At 48.2% G+C, this 16,763-nt stretch overlaps 15 non-coding genes across 15 annotated transcripts; all 15 read left to right on the top strand.

Moving 5' to 3' along the window:
* The first annotated feature begins 229 nt into the window (after nucleotides 1-229).
* trnaq-cug (transfer RNA glutamine (anticodon CUG)) lies at nucleotides 230-301 on the top strand. Its single transcript has one exon. It is a non-coding gene; the product is annotated as a tRNA-Gln (tRNA).
* A 587-nt stretch (nucleotides 302-888) lies between these two features.
* On the top strand, nucleotides 889-961 carry trnak-uuu (transfer RNA lysine (anticodon UUU)). The gene has a single exon. It is a non-coding gene; the product is annotated as a tRNA-Lys (tRNA).
* Nucleotides 962-1,867: 906 nt separating this feature from the next.
* Nucleotides 1,868-1,954, top strand: trnay-gua (transfer RNA tyrosine (anticodon GUA)). Its single transcript is given in 2 exon segments — nucleotides 1,868-1,904; nucleotides 1,919-1,954. It is a non-coding gene; the product is annotated as a tRNA-Tyr (tRNA).
* Nucleotides 1,955-2,346: 392 nt separating this feature from the next.
* Nucleotides 2,347-2,419, top strand: trnav-cac (transfer RNA valine (anticodon CAC)). Its single transcript has one exon. It is a non-coding gene; the product is annotated as a tRNA-Val (tRNA).
* Nucleotides 2,420-3,310: 891 nt separating this feature from the next.
* trnaq-cug (transfer RNA glutamine (anticodon CUG)) lies at nucleotides 3,311-3,382 on the top strand. The gene has a single exon. It is a non-coding gene; the product is annotated as a tRNA-Gln (tRNA).
* A 587-nt stretch (nucleotides 3,383-3,969) lies between these two features.
* On the top strand, nucleotides 3,970-4,042 carry trnak-uuu (transfer RNA lysine (anticodon UUU)). Its single transcript has one exon. It is a non-coding gene; the product is annotated as a tRNA-Lys (tRNA).
* Nucleotides 4,043-4,948: 906 nt separating this feature from the next.
* Nucleotides 4,949-5,035, top strand: trnay-gua (transfer RNA tyrosine (anticodon GUA)). Its single transcript is given in 2 exon segments — nucleotides 4,949-4,985; nucleotides 5,000-5,035. It is a non-coding gene; the product is annotated as a tRNA-Tyr (tRNA).
* Nucleotides 5,036-7,169: 2,134 nt separating this feature from the next.
* Nucleotides 7,170-7,242, top strand: trnav-cac (transfer RNA valine (anticodon CAC)). The gene has a single exon. It is a non-coding gene; the product is annotated as a tRNA-Val (tRNA).
* An 891-nt stretch (nucleotides 7,243-8,133) lies between these two features.
* Nucleotides 8,134-8,205, top strand: trnaq-cug (transfer RNA glutamine (anticodon CUG)). The gene has a single exon. It is a non-coding gene; the product is annotated as a tRNA-Gln (tRNA).
* Nucleotides 8,206-8,792: 587 nt separating this feature from the next.
* Nucleotides 8,793-8,865, top strand: trnak-uuu (transfer RNA lysine (anticodon UUU)). The gene has a single exon. It is a non-coding gene; the product is annotated as a tRNA-Lys (tRNA).
* A 906-nt stretch (nucleotides 8,866-9,771) lies between these two features.
* On the top strand, nucleotides 9,772-9,858 carry trnay-gua (transfer RNA tyrosine (anticodon GUA)). The gene is given in 2 exon segments: nucleotides 9,772-9,808; nucleotides 9,823-9,858. It is a non-coding gene; the product is annotated as a tRNA-Tyr (tRNA).
* Nucleotides 9,859-11,992: 2,134 nt separating this feature from the next.
* Nucleotides 11,993-12,065, top strand: trnav-cac (transfer RNA valine (anticodon CAC)). The gene has a single exon. It is a non-coding gene; the product is annotated as a tRNA-Val (tRNA).
* An 891-nt stretch (nucleotides 12,066-12,956) lies between these two features.
* On the top strand, nucleotides 12,957-13,028 carry trnaq-cug (transfer RNA glutamine (anticodon CUG)). The gene has a single exon. It is a non-coding gene; the product is annotated as a tRNA-Gln (tRNA).
* Nucleotides 13,029-13,615: 587 nt separating this feature from the next.
* On the top strand, nucleotides 13,616-13,688 carry trnak-uuu (transfer RNA lysine (anticodon UUU)). The gene has a single exon. It is a non-coding gene; the product is annotated as a tRNA-Lys (tRNA).
* A 906-nt stretch (nucleotides 13,689-14,594) lies between these two features.
* On the top strand, nucleotides 14,595-14,681 carry trnay-gua (transfer RNA tyrosine (anticodon GUA)). The gene is given in 2 exon segments: nucleotides 14,595-14,631; nucleotides 14,646-14,681. It is a non-coding gene; the product is annotated as a tRNA-Tyr (tRNA).
* The last annotated feature ends 2,082 nt before the right edge of the window (nucleotides 14,682-16,763 follow it).

Below are 16,763 nucleotides of genomic sequence, written 5' to 3'. Positions count from 1 at the left end.
GCCTGTCGTGGCGATAATCCTAGAACCCGTTGGTGGATACCATTGGTGAGGGATGTCGTCAAGCTGAAGGAGTTCTATTGGGCCTTTTTGGCTCATGGGACTTCAGCTGACGGGAACCGACAGGCCAAGCGGTCCGCGGCTTTGGCATTCGCTGAGGCAAAAACTCTGACATGGGAGGAGTTTGGAGAAGCCATGGAGAAGGAAGGTGCCAGTCACATCCAAAACAAAGGGTTCCATGGTGTAATGGTTAGCACTCTGGACTCTGAATCCAGTGGTCCAAGTTCAAGTCTTGGTGGAACCTACTTGCCCTGCAGCAATTGAGTGTTTGGACCGAGTCTTCCTGTAAGAGTATGATGACTTATTGACTTACTCTACAAATCAGTGGTAACCGTGGATCAGGATGAGGTCCCCAAACGACGCCAATGTCTGTGACAGCTGATGTCAAGGATCAGCTGATCAGAAGATACTTGGTTTGTGTGCGGGGCCACAAGTCGTGCGGGGCCACAAGTCTTTCCAGTTCCAGTTAAAAGCCAGTCTCCTCATGTAGTTTCCATAGAGTACCAAGGGATTGTCCTGTTGCCCTCGTGGTTTGAGGGCAAAAAGGAGGCGTTTGCAAGTGGACCTCAGACCTGGTCACCTGAACAGGGACTTGAATCCCGGACACTCAGATCAAAAGTTTCATGTTCAGGTGACTGGCTCAACCTTTCTCTTGTCTGACGACAAACTCTTTTTGTCCAGAAGATATTTGGATTGTCCATGTGGGTAGTTTAAGACCTCAGTCCATCTTGGGGGTGGACATTTCGGGACCGGGGCCTCTTCATCTCTGCAAGGACAAGTACAGTATGCCAGAAGATTTTGTCTTCATTGAGTTGTCCTTATTTATCAAGGGCCTGGATAGCTCAGTTGGTAGAGCATCAGACTTTTAATCTGAGGGTCCAGGGTTCAAGTCCCTGTTCAGGCGGTGAGGAGAAGTATTAAATGTGAAACCAATCTCTTTTATCCTCCTCCTGTGGTCAAGTCCAAAATGCCACAAGACTTCTGCTGCCTCATCCTCAACACCGAGAAGGCCAAAGAGAAGCGACACAGTCTCTGCCTTTCTGAGTGCAGACCAAAAGCGGTCCCTGGTGGTCTAGTGGCTAGGATTCGGTGCTCTCACCGCTGTGGTCCGGGTTCGATTTACGTTCAGGGAATTGACATTTGGATAGGTTTTGACTGGAGGTAGGATTTGTCTTCGGCCTCGGTGGAATGGTTGGGGTCACCTTGATGCGCTACTTGAGAACAATAAATCACGTACTGGGTTTCTTCACTATTCCATGATAAGAGACTAATCTAGAGAACGCGGCCAGGATTAGGTTTGGGGTATTTGTCTGACGCTGAGGGATAGATAGATAGATCCTGGACTCATTTCCGATCCCACATCTCTTTTACAAAATACAAAGGATTCCTTGGAGAATGCGGGTATCGACTCTGCTACTTCTCGCATGCTAAGCAAGCACTTTACCATTTGAGGTAATTCCCCTGGTTTGGGGTATTTGTCGGATGCTCAGGGGTGATCCAATCACAACATCTCTTCTACAAAAGGCAAAGAACTCCTTGGAGACTGTGGGCATTGATCCCACAACAAGACAAGGTGCTAGAGGGGAGAATGCAGTTAGGACTGGGTTTAGGTTAGGACTGGGTTTAGCGTTCCGCGGCTTTGGCATTCGCTGAGGCAAAAACTCTGACATGGGAGGAGTTTGGAGAAGCCATGGAGAAGGACTTCCGGACGGCTTCGAAGAGATTCTGGACCACCATCCGGCGTCTCAGGAAAGGAAAGCAGTACACAGTGAAGACGCTGTCAAACGCTTGGCTGTACTCAACAACAAGACCTTCGATAGCTCAGTTGGAAGAGCGGAGGACTGTAGTGGTTCAAGCTGGCATCCTTAGGTCGCTGGTTCAAATCCGGCTCGAAGGACAAGCTGTTTCTTATGTTATGTCTGCCAGGAAAGAATGGCAATACCGTCTTGTCTGAAGGACCTCTGGCCAGACATCCAGCCATCCAGACAAGGTTAGAGGAGGTTACAAGCCTATTTACAAACCATTGACTCCAAGGGCACAAGTTGAGTTCACCGAGATATCAAAGTGATCCCGAGGGTGGCTAAGGTGTTTCTTTCAAGCCGCAATTATGATGTCTTGTTTTGTTGAAGAAAAGCCCATTATTTCTGGAACAATTTTCCCTACAAAGGAGAAATCTTTGTCCATTTGGACAATTGTCAATCTGCCCCCACTTTGGACACATCGTCGTGTTTCATTGTTTGGCAACTGCTTTGTGACTTCACCAGTCCCCTTAAAAGCCCCTTCCTTCAGGTTTCCATAGTGTAGTGGTTATCACGTTTACCTCACACGCAAAAGTTCCCATGTTCGAAACTGGGTGGAAACATGGCCTTTCAAGACCTCCTTTTACAAAAAAAAATCAAGATGACAAATAGGAACAAGGATATGTTCTTGATGTCTGAAGGTGTGTACACGAGCATCCATCCCCAGTTTGGACACACAATCCATATTTCCCGGATGACTGATGGGCTGGGAATACATAACAGGTCGGTGTTGGAGGACCTGATGGACCGCGAGGGTTCATAACATAAAAGAAAAATAAGAAGGCCCACAACCCCTAAGACATTTAAAAACCATTAAGAGAACCTTCAAATGGATCCTGAAGGGTCAGGATGGCCGAGCGGTCGAAGGCGCTGCATTCAGTTTGCAGTCTCTAATGAGGCGTGGGTTCAAATCCCCCTATTGACAGTGCGGGGCCGCAAGTCTTTCCAGTTCCAGTTAAAAGCCCGGCTCCTCATGTAGCTTCCATAAAGTACCAAGGTGTTGTCCTTGTATTTTGAGGGCTAAAGGAGGCCTTTGCAAGTGGACCTCAGACCTGGTCACCTGAACAGGGACTTGAATCCGGGACACTCAGATCAAAAGTTTCATGTTCGGGACCAAATGGTCCTTCGAGCCGAATATCTTCCCAGTGACCTGCAAGATCCAGAGGGAGGCAGGGATGTTCTGTGCCTCCATTGTCGAGGCGGCTGTGGCCCTAAGGTGGTCAGGGCCTGTCGTGGCGATAATCCTAGAACCCGTTGGTGGATACCATTGGTGAGGGATGTCGTCAAGCTGAAGGAGTTCTATTGGGCCTTTTTGGCTCATGGGACTTCAGCTGACGGGAACCGACAGGCCAAGCGGTCCGCGGCTTTGGCATTCGCTGAGGCAAAAACTCTGACATGGGAGGAGTTTGGAGAAGCCATGGAGAAGGAAGGTGCCAGTCACATCCAAAACAAAGGGTTCCATGGTGTAATGGTTAGCACTCTGGACTCTGAATCCAGTGGTCCAAGTTCAAGTCTTGGTGGAACCTACTTGCCCTGCAGCAATTGAGTGTTTGGACCGAGTCTTCCTGTAAGAGTATGATGACTTATTGACTTACTCTACAAATCAGTGGTAACCGTGGATCAGGATGAGGTCCCCAAACGACGCCAATGTCTGTGACAGCTGATGTCAAGGATCAGCTGATCAGAAGATACTTGGTTTGTGTGCGGGGCCACAAGTCGTGCGGGGCCACAAGTCTTTCCAGTTCCAGTTAAAAGCCAGTCTCCTCATGTAGTTTCCATAGAGTACCAAGGGATTGTCCTGTTGCCCTCGTGGTTTGAGGGCAAAAAGGAGGCGTTTGCAAGTGGACCTCAGACCTGGTCACCTGAACAGGGACTTGAATCCCGGACACTCAGATCAAAAGTTTCATGTTCAGGTGACTGGCTCAACCTTTCTCTTGTCTGACGACAAACTCTTTTTGTCCAGAAGATATTTGGATTGTCCATGTGGGTAGTTTAAGACCTCAGTCCATCTTGGGGGTGGACATTTCGGGACCGGGGCCTCTTCATCTCTGCAAGGACAAGTACAGTATGCCAGAAGATTTTGTCTTCATTGAGTTGTCCTTATTTATCAAGGGCCTGGATAGCTCAGTTGGTAGAGCATCAGACTTTTAATCTGAGGGTCCAGGGTTCAAGTCCCTGTTCAGGCGGTGAGGAGAAGTATTAAATGTGAAACCAATCTCTTTTATCCTCCTCCTGTGGTCAAGTCCAAAATGCCACAAGACTTCTGCTGCCTCATCCTCAACACCGAGAAGGCCAAAGAGAAGCGACACAGTCTCTGCCTTTCTGAGTGCAGACCAAAAGCGGTCCCTGGTGGTCTAGTGGCTAGGATTCGGTGCTCTCACCGCTGTGGTCCGGGTTCGATTTACGTTCAGGGAATTGACATTTGGATAGGTTTTGACTGGAGGTAGGATTTGTCTTCGGCCTCGGTGGAATGGTTGGGGTCACCTTGATGCGCTACTTGAGAACAATAAATCACGTACTGGGTTTCTTCACTATTCCATGATAAGAGACTAATCTAGAGAACGCGGCCAGGATTAGGTTTGGGGTATTTGTCTGACGCTGAGGGATAGATAGATAGATCCTGGACTCATTTCCGATCCCACATCTCTTTTACAAAATACAAAGGATTCCTTGGAGAATGCGGGTATCGACTCTGCTACTTCTCGCATGCTAAGCAAGCACTTTACCATTTGAGGTAATTCCCCTGGTTTGGGGTATTTGTCGGATGCTCAGGGGTGATCCAATCACAACATCTCTTCTACAAAAGGCAAAGAACTCCTTGGAGACTGTGGGCATTGATCCCACAACAAGACAAGGTGCTAGAGGGGAGAATGCAGTTAGGACTGGGTTTAGGTTAGGACTGGGTTTAGCGTTCCGCGGCTTTGGCATTCGCTGAGGCAAAAACTCTGACATGGGAGGAGTTTGGAGAAGCCATGGAGAAGGACTTCCGGACGGCTTCGAAGAGATTCTGGACCACCATCCGGCGTCTCAGGAAAGGAAAGCAGTACACAGTGAAGACGCTGTCAAACGCTTGGCTGTACTCAACAACAAGACCTTCGATAGCTCAGTTGGAAGAGCGGAGGACTGTAGTGGTTCAAGCTGGCATCCTTAGGTCGCTGGTTCAAATCCGGCTCGAAGGACAAGCTGTTTCTTATGTTATGTCTGCCAGGAAAGAATGGCAATACCGTCTTGTCTGAAGGACCTCTGTCTCCCTGTCAATGGAGTTGGACTAGAGTCTTTGTCACGCAGTCTGAAATTGGCAAACGGAGTAATTCTGATTCTAATCCTGATTCTCAGTAATTCTGAGTGATCATTTGAGTGTATGTTTGAATACGTTTCATCTCAACTCCTGTTGGAAAAGGACAGCCATTTCCATGAGAGCACAAGACCCCTAGATTGTACCTGAAAATACTTTGCGCTCGTCAGAGAGTAAAGTTGTTGTCCTGGTTTGCAAAGCCTCCATTGTTACGCCAGAAGGTGCCAGTCACATCCAAAACAAAGGGTTCCATGGTGTAATGGTTAGCACTCTGGACTCTGAATCCAGTTTAGGGTGATACCTACGGCTGTATTTGGCCTAGATATCGGGATTGGGGCCCAGATTAGTAATCGCTACTCGGGAACATTTCATCAAAAAACAAAGGAGTTTATGGAGAATGCGGGCATTGATCCCTCTACCTCTCACATGCTAAGCGAGCGCTCTACCATTCGAGCTAATTCCCCTGCTGCTGCAGTGTTGGCAGAGAAGGTCCAGTCTCAGAACTATTTTCCTTTGCTGGAGTACGTCAAAGCGACACTGTCTCTGCCTTTCAGAGTGCAGCCATGATGCAGTCCCTGGTTGTCTAGTGGCTGGGACTTGGTGCTCTCACCACCGCGGCCGTTGTTCGATTCCCGGTCAGGGAACTGACATTTGGTTAGGTTTTGACTGGAGATAGGATTTGTCTTGGTCCTCGGTCGGACGGTTCGGGTCATCTTTCAGCGCTGTCTGTGAACTGCTGTCACTGCACATAAGAACAATTTCAAGTCCGCCAATTGAATCCCGGTCTACCTGGTCAACGGACATGTAAACAGTGCAGGTACCCTCCTATGTGCGGCTCCATTTCAGTGTCCTCCGTTGTCAGCGAACCTCACAAGGTCACAGTTTTTTTCCTGATCAGGGCACGGTTTTGGGTTGTGTGGATGAGTGGTCTAAAGCACCAGATTAAGGCTCCTTTCGCTCAGGGGCCACTGGTTGAAATCCCACAGCTGTCATTTTCCTGGTCAGGTCCTTTATCCACGACTGGAATGATTTGGTAGCAAAGGACTGTCAGATTGTACAACACAGCTGAGCACTTGGAGAAGAAGATGAATAGAGGTCTTGTTCTCCCGGACTGGTTGTTGCAACCGCAACCCTGCTCAAGGTTCAACGTGACATACAAAACAGGAACTCCCCGTCTGGGAATCGAACCGCTTAATCTTCCATGTGACAGGCGGAGATACTGGCCACTATACTAACAAGGACTGCTGTTGAGTTTATGTAGTGTCGATTGGCCAAGGCGGAATTCAGAAAAGGCTTGTGGCCCATGACCGTTTTTATGGTAGCTGGAGACTTCAACCAGTGAAATCCTTCCCATTTTCTGTAGCTCTTATCCTCATCAACGGACTGTATTCCCCACCTGTTACCGGCATGGGGACATTCCAACCCAAGATGAGAACACACTGGACCAGGTACACAGCAACATACGTGGCACAGACACAGCTTCACCCTGCCCCCACTTTTACCCACGACTCAAAAAGCAGAACACCACCTTAGAAGCTGAAATACTCACTTAGGAGAACGTTAGACTGAAGTTCTAAAGGTCCCTGGTTCAAGCCCGGTTTTCAGAACAATCCCTGTTTATGTTGTGACTTGGCAAATAGTTTGAAAAGGCTTATTGGCTGGCTGAAAGGACCTTAACTTAATTCTTCAAAAGGCCAGACATCCAGCCATCCAGACAAGGTTAGAGGAGGTTACAAGCCTATTTACAAACCATTGACTCCAAGGGCACAAGTTGAGTTCACCGAGATATCAAAGTGATCCCGAGGGTGGCTAAGGTGTTTCTTTCAAGCCGCAATTATGATGTCTTGTTTTGTTGAAGAAAAGCCCATTATTTCTGGAACAATTTTCCCTACAAAGGAGAAATCTTTGTCCATTTGGACAATTGTCAATCTGCCCCCACTTTGGACACATCGTCGTGTTTCATTGTTTGGCAACTGCTTTGTGACTTCACCAGTCCCCTTAAAAGCCCCTTCCTTCAGGTTTCCATAGTGTAGTGGTTATCACGTTTGCCTCACACGCAAAAGGTCCCCAGTTCGAAACTGGGTGGAAACATGGCCTTTCAAGACCTCCTTTTACAAAAAAAAATCAAGATGACAAATAGGAACAAGGATATGTTCTTGATGTCTGAAGGTGTGTACACGAGCATCCATCCCCAGTTTGGACACACAATCCATATTTCCCGGATGACTGATGGGCTGGGAATACATAACAGGTCGGTGTTGGAGGACCTGATGGACCGCGAGGGTTCATAACATAAAAGAAAAATAAGAAGGCCCACAACCCCTAAGACATTTAAAAACCATTAAGAGAACCTTCAAATGGATCCTGAAGGGTCAGGATGGCCGAGCGGTCGAAGGCGCTGCATTCAGTTTGCAGTCTCTAATGAGGCGTGGGTTCAAATCCCCCTATTGACAGTGCGGGGCCGCAAGTCTTTCCAGTTCCAGTTAAAAGCCCGGCTCCTCATGTAGCTTCCATAAAGTACCAAGGTGTTGTCCTTGTATTTTGAGGGCTAAAGGAGGCCTTTGCAAGTGGACCTCAGACCTGGTCACCTGAACAGGGACTTGAATCCGGGACACTCAGATCAAAAGTTTCATGTTCGGGACCAAATGGTCCTTCGAGCCGAATATCTTCCCAGTGACCTGCAAGATCCAGAGGGAGGCAGGGATGTTCTGTGCCTCCATTGTCGAGGCGGCTGTGGCCCTAAGGTGGTCAGGGCCTGTCGTGGCGATAATCCTAGAACCCGTTGGTGGATACCATTGGTGAGGGATGTCGTCAAGCTGAAGGAGTTCTATTGGGCCTTTTTGGCTCATGGGACTTCAGCTGACGGGAACCGACAGGCCAAGCGGTCCGCGGCTTTGGCATTCGCTGAGGCAAAAACTCTGACATGGGAGGAGTTTGGAGAAGCCATGGAGAAGGAAGGTGCCAGTCACATCCAAAACAAAGGGTTCCATGGTGTAATGGTTAGCACTCTGGACTCTGAATCCAGTGGTCCAAGTTCAAGTCTTGGTGGAACCTACTTGCCCTGCAGCAATTGAGTGTTTGGACCGAGTCTTCCTGTAAGAGTATGATGACTTATTGACTTACTCTACAAATCAGTGGTAACCGTGGATCAGGATGAGGTCCCCAAACGACGCCAATGTCTGTGACAGCTGATGTCAAGGATCAGCTGATCAGAAGATACTTGGTTTGTGTGCGGGGCCACAAGTCGTGCGGGGCCACAAGTCTTTCCAGTTCCAGTTAAAAGCCAGTCTCCTCATGTAGTTTCCATAGAGTACCAAGGGATTGTCCTGTTGCCCTCGTGGTTTGAGGGCAAAAAGGAGGCGTTTGCAAGTGGACCTCAGACCTGGTCACCTGAACAGGGACTTGAATCCCGGACACTCAGATCAAAAGTTTCATGTTCAGGTGACTGGCTCAACCTTTCTCTTGTCTGACGACAAACTCTTTTTGTCCAGAAGATATTTGGATTGTCCATGTGGGTAGTTTAAGACCTCAGTCCATCTTGGGGGTGGACATTTCGGGACCGGGGCCTCTTCATCTCTGCAAGGACAAGTACAGTATGCCAGAAGATTTTGTCTTCATTGAGTTGTCCTTATTTATCAAGGGCCTGGATAGCTCAGTTGGTAGAGCATCAGACTTTTAATCTGAGGGTCCAGGGTTCAAGTCCCTGTTCAGGCGGTGAGGAGAAGTATTAAATGTGAAACCAATCTCTTTTATCCTCCTCCTGTGGTCAAGTCCAAAATGCCACAAGACTTCTGCTGCCTCATCCTCAACACCGAGAAGGCCAAAGAGAAGCGACACAGTCTCTGCCTTTCTGAGTGCAGACCAAAAGCGGTCCCTGGTGGTCTAGTGGCTAGGATTCGGTGCTCTCACCGCTGTGGTCCGGGTTCGATTTACGTTCAGGGAATTGACATTTGGATAGGTTTTGACTGGAGGTAGGATTTGTCTTCGGCCTCGGTGGAATGGTTGGGGTCACCTTGATGCGCTACTTGAGAACAATAAATCACGTACTGGGTTTCTTCACTATTCCATGATAAGAGACTAATCTAGAGAACGCGGCCAGGATTAGGTTTGGGGTATTTGTCTGACGCTGAGGGATAGATAGATAGATCCTGGACTCATTTCCGATCCCACATCTCTTTTACAAAATACAAAGGATTCCTTGGAGAATGCGGGTATCGACTCTGCTACTTCTCGCATGCTAAGCAAGCACTTTACCATTTGAGGTAATTCCCCTGGTTTGGGGTATTTGTCGGATGCTCAGGGGTGATCCAATCACAACATCTCTTCTACAAAAGGCAAAGAACTCCTTGGAGACTGTGGGCATTGATCCCACAACAAGACAAGGTGCTAGAGGGGAGAATGCAGTTAGGACTGGGTTTAGGTTAGGACTGGGTTTAGCGTTCCGCGGCTTTGGCATTCGCTGAGGCAAAAACTCTGACATGGGAGGAGTTTGGAGAAGCCATGGAGAAGGACTTCCGGACGGCTTCGAAGAGATTCTGGACCACCATCCGGCGTCTCAGGAAAGGAAAGCAGTACACAGTGAAGACGCTGTCAAACGCTTGGCTGTACTCAACAACAAGACCTTCGATAGCTCAGTTGGAAGAGCGGAGGACTGTAGTGGTTCAAGCTGGCATCCTTAGGTCGCTGGTTCAAATCCGGCTCGAAGGACAAGCTGTTTCTTATGTTATGTCTGCCAGGAAAGAATGGCAATACCGTCTTGTCTGAAGGACCTCTGTCTCCCTGTCAATGGAGTTGGACTAGAGTCTTTGTCACGCAGTCTGAAATTGGCAAACGGAGTAATTCTGATTCTAATCCTGATTCTCAGTAATTCTGAGTGATCATTTGAGTGTATGTTTGAATACGTTTCATCTCAACTCCTGTTGGAAAAGGACAGCCATTTCCATGAGAGCACAAGACCCCTGGATTGTACCTGAAAATACTTTGCGCTCGTCAGAGAGTAAAGTTGTTGTCCTGGTTTGCAAAGCCTCCATTGTTACGCCAGAAGGTGCCAGTCACATCCAAAACAAAGGGTTCCATGGTGTAATGGTTAGCACTCTGGACTCTGAATCCAGTTTAGGGTGATACCTACGGCTGTATTTGGCCTAGATATCGGGATTGGGGGCCAGATTAGTAATCGCTACTCGGGAACATTTCATCAAAAAACAAAGGAGTTTATGGAGAATGCGGGCATTGATCCCTCTACCTCTCACATGCTAAGCGAGCGCTCTACCATTCGAGCTAATTCCCCTGCTGATGCAGTGTTGGCAGAGAAGGTCCAGTCTCAGAACTATTTTCCTTTGCTGGAGTACGTCAAAGCGACACTGTCTCTGCCTTTCAGAGTGCAGCCATGATGCAGTCCCTGGTTGTCTAGTGGCTGGGACTTGGTGCTCTCACCACCGCGGCCGTTGTTCGATTCCCGGTCAGGGAACTGACATTTGGTTAGGTTTTGACTGGAGATAGGATTTGTCTTGGTCCTCGGTCGGACGGTTCGGGTCATCTTTCAGCGCTGTCTGTGAACTGCTGTCACTGCACATAAGAACAATTTCAAGTCCGCCAATTGAATCCCGGTCTACCTGGTCAACGGACATGTAAACAGTGCAGGTACCCTCCTATGTGCGGCTCCATTTCAGTGTCCTCCGTTGTCAGCGAACCTCACAAGGTCACAGTTTTTTTCCTGATCAGGGCACGGTTTTGGGTTGTGTGGATGAGTGGTCTAAAGCACCAGATTAAGGCTCCTTTCGCTCAGGGGCCACTGGTTGAAATCCCACAGCTGTCATTTTCCTGGTCAGGTCCTTTATCTACGACTGGAATGATTTGGTAGCAAAGGACTGTCAGATTGTACAACACAGCTGAGCACTTGGAGAAGAAGATGAATAGAGGTCTTGTTCTCCCGGACTGGTTGTTGCAACCGCAACCCTGCTCAAGGTTCAACGTGACATACAAAACAGGAACTCCCCGTCTGGGAATCGAACCGCGTAATCTTCCATGTGACAGGCGGAGATACTGGCCATTATACTAACAAGGACTGCTGTTGAGTTTATGTAGTGTCGATTGGCCAAGGCGGAATTCAGAAAAGGCTTGTGGCCCATGACCGTTTTTATGGTAGCTGGAGACTTCAACCAGTGAAATCCTTCCCATTTTCTGTAGCTCTTATCCTCATCAACGGACTGTATTCCCCACCTGTTACCGGCATGGGGACATTCCAACCCAAGATGAGAACACACTGGACCAGGTACACAGCAACATACGTGGCACAGACACAGCTTCACCCTGCCCCCACTTTTACCCACGACTCAAAAAGCAGAACACCACCTTAGAAGCTGAAATACTCACTTAGGAGAACGTTAGACTGAAGTTCTAAAGGTCCCTGGTTCAAGCCCGGTTTTCAGAACAATCCCTGTTTATGTTGTGACTTGGCAAATAGTTTGAAAAGGCTTATTGGCTGGCTGAAAGGACCTTAACTTAGTTCTTCAAAAGGCCAGACATCCAGCCATCCAGACAAGGTTAGAGGAGGTTACAAGCCTATTTACAAACCATTGACTCCAAGGGCACAAGTTGAGTTCACCGAGATATCAAAGTGATCCCGAGGGTGGCTAAGGTGTTTCTTTCAAGCCGCAATTATGATGTCTTGTTTTGTTGAAGAAAAGCCCATTATTTCTGGAACAATTTTCCCTACAAAGGAGAAATCTTTGTCCATTTGGACAATTGTCAATCTGCCCCCACTTTGGACACATCGTCGTGTTTCATTGTTTGGCAACTGCTTTGTGACTTCACCAGTCCCCTTAAAAGCCCCTTCCTTCAGGTTTCCATAGTGTAGTGGTTATCACGTTTGCCTCACACGCAAAAGGTCCCCAGTTCGAAACTGGGTGGAAACATGGCCTTTCAAGACCTCCTTTTACAAAAAAAAATCAAGATGACAAATAGGAACAAGGATATGTTCTTGATGTCTGAAGGTGTGTACACGAGCATCCATCCCCAGTTTGGACACACAATCCATATTTCCCGGATGACTGATGGGCTGGGAATACATAACAGGTCGGTGTTGGAGGACCTGATGGACCGCGAGGGTTCATAACATAAAAGAAAAATAAGAAGGCCCACAACCCCTAAGACATTTAAAAACCATTAAGAGAACCTTCAAATGGATCCTGAAGGGTCAGGATGGCCGAGCGGTCGAAGGCGCTGCATTCAGTTTGCAGTCTCTAATGAGGCGTGGGTTCAAAACCCCCTATTGACAGTGCGGGGCCGCAAGTCTTTCCAGTTCCAGTTAAAAGCCCGGCTCCTCATGTAGCTTCCATAAAGTACCAAGGTGTTGTCCTTGTATTTTGAGGGCTAAAGGAGGCCTTTGCAAGTGGACCTCAGACCTGGTCACCTGAACAGGGACTTGAATCCGGGACACTCAGATCAAAAGTTTCATGTTCGGGACCAAATGGTCCTTCGAGCCGAATATCTTCCCAGTGACCTGCAAGATCCAGAGGGAGGCAGGGATGTTCTGTGCCTCCATTGTCGAGGCAGCTGTGGCCCTAAGGTGGTCAGGGCCTGTCGTGGCGATAATCCTAGAACCCGTTGGTGGATACCATTGGTGAGGGATGTCGTCAAGCTGAAGGAGTTCTATTGGGCCTTTTTGGCTCATGGGACTTCAGCTGATGGGAACCGACAGGCCAAGCGGTCCGCGGCTTTGGCATTCGCTGAGGCAAAAACTCTGACATGGGAGGAGTTTGGAGAAGCCATGGAGAAGGAAGGTGCCAGTCACATTCAAAACAAAGGGTTCCATGGTGTAATGGTTAGCACTCTGGACTCTGAATCCAGTGGTCCAAGTTCAAGTCTTGGTGGAACCTACTTGCCCTGCAGCAATTGAGTGTTTGGACCGAGTCTTCCTGTAAGAGTATGATGACTTATTGACTTACTCTACAAATCAGTGGTAACCGTGGATCAGGATGAGGTCCCCAAACGACGCCAATGTCTGTGACAGCTGATGTCAAGGATCAGCTGATCAGAAGATACTTGGTTTGTGTGCGGGGCCACAAGTCGTGCGGGGCCACAAGTCTTTCCAGTTCCAGTTAAAAGCCAGTCTCCTCATGTAGTTTCCATAGAGTACCAAGGGATTGTCCTGTTGCCCTCGTGGTTTGAGGGCAAAAAGGAGGCGTTTGCAAGTGGACCTCAGACCTGGTCACCTGAACAGGGACTTGAATCCCGGACACTCAGATCAAAAGTTTCATGTTCAGGTGACTGGCTCAACCTTTCTCTTGTCTGACGACAAACTCTTTTTGTCCAGAAGATATTTGGATTGTCCATGTGGGTAGTTTAAGACCTCAGTCCATCTTGGGGGTGGACATTTCGGGACCGGGGCCTCTTCATCTCTGCAAGGACAAGTACAGTATGCCAGAAGATTTTGTCTTCATTGAGTTGTCCTTATTTATCAAGGGCCTGGATAGCTCAGTTGGTAGAGCATCAGACTTTTAATCTGAGGGTCCAGGGTTCAAGTCCCTGTTCAGGCGGTGAGGAGAAGTATTAAATGTGAAACCAATCTCTTTTATCCTCCTCCTGTGGTCAAGTCCAAAATGCCACAAGACTTCTGCTGCCTCATCCTCAACACCGAGAAGGCCAAAGAGAAGCGACACAGTCTCTGCCTTTCTGAGTGCAGACCAAAAGCGGTCCCTGGTGGTCTAGTGGCTAGGATTCGGTGCTCTCACCGCTGTGGTCCGGGTTCGATTTACGTTCAGGGAATTGACATTTGGATAGGTTTTGACTGGAGGTAGGATTTGTCTTCGGCCTCGGTGGAATGGTTGGGGTCACCTTGATGCGCTACTTGAGAACAATAAATCACGTACTGGGTTTCTTCACTATTCCATGATAAGAGACTAATCTAGAGAACGCGGCCAGGATTAGGTTTGGGGTATTTGTCTGACGCTGAGGGATAGATAGATAGATCCTGGACTCATTTCCGATCCCACATCTCTTTTACAAAATACAAAGGATTCCTTGGAGAATGCGGGTATCGACTCTGCTACTTCTCGCATGCTAAGCAAGCACTTTACCATTTGAGGTAATTCCCCTGGTTTGGGGTATTTGTCGGATGCTAAGGGGTGATCCAATCACAACATCTCTTCTACAAAAGGCAAAGAACTCCTTGGAGACTGTGGGCATTGATCCCACAACAAGACAAGGTGCTAGAGGGGAGAATGGAGTTAGGACTGGGTTTAGGTTAGGACTGGGTTTAGCGTTCCGCGGCTTTGGCATTCGCTGAGGCAAAAACTCTGACATGGGAGGAGTTTGGAGAAGCCATGGAGAAGGACTTACGGACGGCTTCGAAGAGATTCTGGACCACCATCCGGCGTCTCAGGAAAGGAAAGCAGTACACAGTGAAGACGCTGTCAAACGCTTGGCTGTACTCAACAACAAGACCTTCGATAGCTCAGTTGGAAGAGCGGAGAACTGTAGTGGTTCAAGCTGGCATCCTTAGGTCGCTGGTTCAAATCCGGCTCGAAGGACAAGCTGTTTCTTATGTTATGTCTGCCAGGAAAGAATGGCAATACCGTCTTGTCTGAAGGACCTCTGTCTCCCTGTCAATGGAGTTGGACTAGAGTCTTTGTCACGCAGTCTGAAATTGGCAAACGGAGTAATTCTGATTCTAATCCTGATTCTCAGTAATTCTGAGTGATCATTTGAGTGTATGTTTGAATACGTTTCATCTCAACTCCTGTTGGAAAAGGACAGCCATTTCCATGAGAGCACAAGACCCCTGGATTGTACCTGAAAATACTTTGCGCTCATCAGAGAGTAAAGTTGTTGTCCTGGTTTGCAAAGCCTCCATTGTTACGCCAGAAGGTGCCAGTCACATCCAAAACAAAGGGTTCCATGGTGTAATGGTTAGCACTCTGGACTCTGAATCCAGTTTAGGGTGATACCTACGGCTGTATTTGGCCTAGATATCGGGATTGGGGCCCAGATTAGTAATCGCTACTCGGGAACATTTCATCAAAAAACAAAGGAGTTTATGGAGAATGCGGGCATTGATCCCTCTACCTCTCACATGCTAAGCGAGCGCTCTACCATTCGAGCTAATTCCCCTGCTGATGCAGTGTTGGCAGAGAAGGTCCAGTCTCAGAACTATTTTCCTTTGCTGGAGTACGTCAAAGCGACACTGTCTCTGCCTTTCAGAGTGCAGCCATGATGCAGTCCCTGGTTGTCTAGTGGCTGGGACTTGGTGCTCTCACCACCGCGGCCGTTGTTCGATTCCCGGTCAGGGAACTGACATTTGGTTAGGTTTTGACTGGAGATAGGATTTGTCTTGGTCCTCGGTCGGACGGTTCGGGTCATCTTTCAGCGCTGTCTGTGAACTGCTGTCACTGCACATAAGAACAATTTCAAGTCCGCCAATTGAATCCCGGTCTACCTGGTCAACGGACATGTAAACAGTGCAGGTACCCTCCTATGTGCGGCTCCATTTCAGTGTCCTCCGTTGTCAGCGAACCTCACAAGGTCACAGTTTTTTCCTGATCAGGGCATGGTTTTGGGTTGTGTGGATGAGTGGTTTAAAGCACCAGATTAAGGCTCCTTTCGCTCAGGGGCCACTGGTTGAAATCCCACAGCTGTCATTTTCCTGGTCAGGTCCTTTATCCACGACTGGAATGATTTGGTAGCAAAGGACTGTCAGATTGTACAACACAGCTGAGCACTTGGAGAAGAAGATGAATAGAGGTCTTGTTCTCCCGGACTGGTTGTTGCAACCGCAACCCTGCTCAAGGTTCAACGTGACATACAAAACAGGAACTCCCCGTCTTGGAATCGAACCGCGTAATCTTCCATGTGACAGGCGGAGATACTGGCCACTATACTAACAAGGACTGCTGTTGAGTTTATGTAGTGTCGATTGGCCAAGGCGGAATTCAGAAAAGGCTTGTGGCCCATGACCGTTTTTATGGTAGCTGGAGACTTCAACCAGTGAAATCCTTCCCATTTTCTGTAGCTCTTATCCTCATCAACGGGCTGTATTCTCCACCTGTTACCGGCATGGAGACATTCCAACCCAAGATGAGAACACACTGGACCAGGTACACAGCAACATACGTGGCACAGACACAGCTTCACCCTGCCCCCACTTTTACCCACGACTGAAAAAGCAGAACACCACCTTAGAAGCTGAAATACTCACTTAGGAGAACGTTAGACTGAAGTTCTAAAGGTCCCTGGTTCAAGCCCGGTTTTCAGAACAATCCCTGTTTATGTTGTGACTTGGCAAATAGTTTGAAAAGGCTGATTGGCTGGCTGAAAGGACCTTAACTTAATTCTTCAAAAGGCCAGACATCCAGCCATCCAGACAAGGTTAGAGGAGGTTACAAGCCTATTTACAAACCATTGACTCCAAGGGCACAAGTTGAGTTCACCGAGATATCAAAGTGATCCCGAGGGTGGCTAAGGTGTTTCTTTCAAGCCGCAATTATGATGTCTTGTTTTGTTGAAGAAAAGCCCATTATTTCTGGAACAATTTTCCCTACAAAGGAGACATCTTTGTCTATTTGGACAATTGTCAATCTGCCCCCACTTTGGACACATCGTCGTGTTTCATTTTT

This window comes from Doryrhamphus excisus, linkage group LG6, assembly GCF_037039965.1.
Source record: "Doryrhamphus excisus strain RoL-2023G ecotype Guam linkage group LG6, RoL_Dexc_Guam_v1.1, whole genome shotgun sequence".
Classification (NCBI taxonomy): Eukaryota; Metazoa; Chordata; class Actinopteri; order Syngnathiformes; family Syngnathidae; genus Doryrhamphus; species Doryrhamphus excisus.
This window is presented reverse-complemented; position numbering and strand designations above follow the sequence as displayed.